We start from the raw sequence: 5,489 nt of genomic DNA on the forward strand, positions 1-5,489 counted from the left end.
GGTCCCAGAGGCTGCGCAGTGCCTCAAGGGGCTGACGCAGAGGGTTCTGAGGGTGACGCAGTGCTTCAAAGTTGTTGGAGAGGGTTTCATGGAACAGATTTTCTGAATACCTATTTCTGAATAGAGAGGTATTATTGCTGGTTGTTTTTCTTTGTCGGGTGAGCCAATTTGGCACACAATTGTACTCAAGGAAATACTACATAATAATAAACCCTCATAATAGTTCCACCGGTTTTTCCGCATTGGGTTTTTCTGGGGACGATTGTCCAAAAATAATGGTGTCACTTGTGTGTTTGTTTTTTTTCAGCTATTGATCTGTAGATGTTGAGACTGTATTGTGTTTATTTCGTTATTTATATGTTTTAAATAACTTGTTCAGAATTAACAAGTAGAAGAAATAAACTAGAAGAATACAGATTAAATTTCTAACGGGTAATACTTAGAAATTTCAACAACCACCTGTGACCACACTAAGGCTAGCCTCCAAATCAACCCTAACCTGTAAAACTATGTGAAATTTCGATGTATTAAGAACCTTGTATTTTTGGTGATTATGCATTGATCTTGTCTCAAGATATAGAGTTTTATAGATATATAATGCAAAATTTATTTTATTCTTAAAACCTTAATCCTTAACAATTACTAAGTACCCATAATTCATCCAAACTCATTAACAGTAAAAAATAAATGAAACTAGATTAATATTGGAAGGCTAAGAAATATATTGAAAGGGACAAAACCAAATCAACCATATGAGAATCACAATTACAACCACAACCACTTCCTAAGTTTACATAGATATCCAACTTAACCACCTTTTCTTCTCATAGTGATTTCTTAAAATTTGGGTGACCAGCAATGCATAAATAGTAGAGATACAACAACTAATTTTATGATTCTACATCACATACAAGTTTAGCAATTTTCTTAGTGCTTAAGATGATAAAAAATGAATGTATATCTACCTGGCCAAGAATTGCACATACACCAACACTACAAGAAATATATGACTATATCCTTAGATGTAAGTTAAGTGCAAACCATCCAAACATTGCCTTAGCCTCATAAAGATTGGGAGAAAAAACAGAACCAATTTTGAAAGAGAGATAAAAATTGGGAGAAAAAACAAAATCAATTCTGAAAGAAAGATAACAGCAGAAAGAAGAAAATGCACATACATCAACCACATCACCTAATTTAGAAAAAAGAATGTGTACCTGCATGTCTCTAGGCAAATGTGGAAGGAGAAGGCCTTAATGCAACCGCCAAACCAGACACTGATTCTTTTCTTTTCAATGTCATTTCATCTCCTCTGGCCAAAAAAACGCCTTAGTAAAAGAAAGAAACACCAACACAAAAGACAAATATTTGCATAAAGGTAAAAACCAAAGATAAGTAAAAAGAATAAAAACACACCTGCCGTTCACCACAGGCTCCATTCCAGCAAACCTGATCTTCCATTCTAGCAATTATCTTTTTGCAAAATCCAATAAAATTGTGCTCAAGAAAGACAAATGTCTTTAAAAAAAAAATTTAAAAACCAGAGCGTAAATGACGAAAGACAAAAACAAAAAACACACCCGCTGCTCCACCACAGGGTCCATTTCCAGCAGACTTGGTCCTCTGTTCTATCGATTACCCTTCATCTCAATCCAATAAAATTGTACTCTGCGTACTTATTTCTGCAATATCATATAATCATATTTTTTCTGCAATATCACATAATCTTATTTTTCCTTCCCATGAAGAAAAAAAAGGAAAAAAAAGTTCGACATAAAAGGATATGTCCGTATATCTGTATAACTCAATAGTTTCCATGGGCTGACTGTAACAGGGGTTGCTTGGACTTGGTTTAGGGAGTTCTAGGCTTGAGCAAAATATCACGAGGAATTCCTTGGGCTTAAGCGGCTTAACCTTCACGAGGCAGACCCTTAAAAGGCTTGGCCGTGGTTAGGGAGAACCCGAGCTTCACCTTCACGACGGTAGACATGGGCTTAAAGCCTCAAAAACTTGGGCCTTGACGTGGAGTGTAACGTGTAGAACCCGATTCATTCATGCCAGAGCATACAAACTTCATGCCAGAGCATACAAACTGAGTTAAATAAGACAAATAGGACGTTTAGTTAAATAAGACAAATAGGACGCTGAAGTTGGCTGGATGGTCCATAAAGTTCGCTTTTCGTGCATGGATTTATTAAGACGCGTCCTCTGAACAATACCAGCAGATATCATTGGGCAAAGTCAATTTCTTAATAAATTGTAGTTTTGTATTTTCCATGGACAAAATTTGGGCAGTGCCAATATTTAAACAAATTATGGTTTTTTTATTTTTTAGTGTTTTTTCCGATTTGTGTGAGATTTTTTTGGAAGTTTTTTTGCTGGGTTTTTCTAGTGTAATTTTTCTAAAATCTGGTCGGAATTTATTGAAATCACAAGTTTGATGGGTAACCCCTGCACAATGGAAGTGGCCTAAGACTTTTTCGGAGATGAAACCATATATACAATAAAAAAACCAGTTTAAATAACACAAATCAAGATTTCATGTCAAAGTTTATACAGGTTTATTTTAATGAAGTAAAGAATATAAAATATGATTATAGCTTTATGAATAAAAATAACAAATAAATCAAATGAATGATATATTTATTATAATGAATAAGTTTAATTGTTAAAATTATTTATTTATTAATTTTATTAATATTTAAAATAGAAGTAATAAAATATTCTAAAAAGGAAATGTTATTTTAATGGATATCGATTTAGGAGGTTGAGAAGGAATATTTATTATTATTTATTAGAGTAAACAGTGGATTTAGGAGAAATGATTGATATTTTATTGTAAAATAAGTTAGAGCATTTTCAAGTTGAAAGCATTAATGTATTTTCCAGTCCATTATGGGTTATTAAAGGCCTTATAAGGGTTCATTTAAGAGTTGTGTGACAATATACCTTTATTTCCTAAGTCACCATTTCAAGGCACATTCCTTCCTCTAGAAAATCTGAGGACAAATTTTATGTTGTCATGTGCTAGAAAATAACATCCATAATCACAGTTTGAATATATATATATATATATATATATAATGTTGATGCGTGATTCTATAATGCTAAGAGCTATATCTAAGGCATGTGCGTAATCTAGGATCATAATGGACATTTCATTGTGACTTCATTGTGACAACTATTGCCTATGTTGTTTGGCAAGTCTTAGACAACCCTATTCCATCATCACGTACAACATTATGAGGTTGGCCCTACTATCTTAGTAGCCTATAAAGCATGTATTCTCCTTGTCTAATGAGTGGAACATCAATCACCCATGTGTGTGTGTATATATATTGTTTTCTTTGAAAAAAAGCTATTGTAGTCTAGACGCAGTATTAGTGCATTAGCACCAATGTTATCAGAACAGGACCAGTCATCGAACCAGTAGACCCACTAGACCGGGAACCGGTCAAAACCAGTAAAAAAACCCGAACCAAAAAAACAGTCAGCAAAATACACATAATAATCCAAATTTTAAATAAAAACATATATATTCATGTGCATCCATATGAATCCAAACCATTTATACACAAATAAGCAAAATTTCTCATTTATATAGCATGTAAGGGTGCACATAACCAAAAGAAAACCAAGTGCAATCCATCTCTGAACCAAAAATACATCAACAAACAGGCCCTAGAAAACAGGCCCTAGATGGCCTCTAGCATCAAAAAAAATCTTGCTACAACAAATACCTACATATCTTCAAAGTATTTGCCTATATTGGGATCTTCGTCCTCAATATCACCCTCCAAGAATTAAAATAAGATGGGAAATGCTTAGCATGTAAATTCAAGATAGTGGGTAAGTAAAATCATATGGAAGTGGATCAGAGCAAAACCTTAAGATTTGATAGTACTTTTGAAGATATGTTGCTTACAAAAGTTGCACATAGAGCCTCGGATCTGTTCAAGGCCCAACATGGGGTGTTACAAAAGACAACACAGTCCTAACACCTGAATTGTTAGGGTAACCAATCTAGCATTGAGAAGCACAAGCATGGCCATAATCAATGGAGAAGGCAATGCTTAGGTAGTGGGTAAGTAAAAGCATATGGAAGTGGATCAGAGCAAAACCTTAAGATATGATAGTACTTTTGAAGATATGTTGCTTACAAAAGTTGCACATAGACCCTCGGATCTGTTCCTAGCATTTTTGATGAGTCAGTGTCATTATGAGACCTTTTCCAACATGAAATAGGAAGGAACTAATGGTCAATGCAATTATATAGCATAAAGGGCACCAATTTGAAGTTATGGTTTGGTAGTTGAGTATCAAAGAAGCATCCTATGCCTTTACACATCCTTTGAAGTGGTTGCAACCACCATATCCTTTGAAAACAGACATGTCCATATCAAATCTATGATATGAGGGAGTTTGTGAACATGTTAGAAGCATGCCTTAATTTTGAAGAGGTTACTTTGATAGCTATATATCATTTCTGGTAAGATCTACTTCTATGGAATATGTTGTCATTGGAGAAAATGTCTAGCGTAAGAGGTGTTAGTGTCAGTCTTTCCAGCCTTCCTCCAGTGATCAAATATGCTCTTACAAAGTGGTCTCAGAGTGTCAAGGTCAAATTTTGTCATTTCAAAGAGTCTTCAAGCAAAATTTGATCACTAGGCATTAGGTCTAGGGTTTGCTTTCACTCCTTCTAAAGTTGTCCAAATGTCGGTCCATGTCATCATTCTGCTGAGTCTATCATCATTCATAGGGTTTTCATTGTCATGTCAGTGTCTAATGAGTCATTTTACACCTTGTTCATGCTTCAGTTGCACCTAGGCAAGGTCATTTCCCTCCCCTAGGGTTTTGAAAGCTAATTTCTCTTGAATGGTCAAATCATTAGCAAAACTTGTATCTTGATGTTCATACACCTTCCCCTATCCTTAAAGTACCTTATCAAATGCTTCCCATCACTGAGATCCCCAAAATTCCTCATTTTCACGCAAACCCTAGTTTCTTGCTACAACCTGGCAATTTTCTAGGTTGGGCCTGTGTTTTGCCCTTTTGGACCCCTTCCCCTCACTCGATCTCCACGATTCCACTTTCCCCTACTTCCCAACATCCCTCCCTACTTCCAAAAATTTCCCCAAGAATTTAGAAGCCCCTTATCCCCTTCATTTCGCATCATTTCCACAAAATTCCTTGTTCTACACATTGGGATAAGTTTCACTAAAATGATGTTTCTGAGCAATAAAAGATGAATTTTAGAAAACTGAGAGAGGTTTTTGTCCACAACATGCCAAGGAAGAAAAACCTCCTTCACTTTTTACACAGGTGTCATGGTTTTAGAGAAATGTCAAAAATACAGTTGCCTCAGGAGAATCGAATGCACCTCTGAAGTGACCTTGGGAAAATCAAGTTTTCTCCTAGCTTGGTTGGCCAAATGACTTTCTTGATGAGTCAAATGATAACTAGACACAAAGAGCTTTCCAATGAGCTAT

The 5,489-nt window shown here is 35.3% G+C and overlaps 1 long non-coding RNA gene across 1 annotated transcript; it reads right to left on the bottom strand.

Annotated features, from left to right (window-relative positions):
* Nucleotides 1-1,225: 1,225 nt before the first annotated feature.
* LOC149177732 (uncharacterized) lies at nt 1,226-1,946 on the bottom strand. The gene is made up of 3 exons (XR_016258792.1): nt 1,581-1,946; nt 1,417-1,449; nt 1,226-1,312 (listed from the first exon to the last, which is right to left on the bottom strand). It is a non-coding gene; the product is annotated as an uncharacterized LOC149177732 (long non-coding RNA).
* Between the last annotated feature and the right edge of the window lie 3,543 nt (nt 1,947-5,489).

Source organism: Pinus tabuliformis, chromosome 4_1 (assembly GCF_031772625.1).
Source record: "Pinus tabuliformis cultivar Carrire ecotype Pingquan chromosome 4_1, CPIR1, whole genome shotgun sequence".
Taxonomy (NCBI): domain Eukaryota; kingdom Viridiplantae; phylum Streptophyta; class Pinopsida; order Pinales; family Pinaceae; genus Pinus; species Pinus tabuliformis.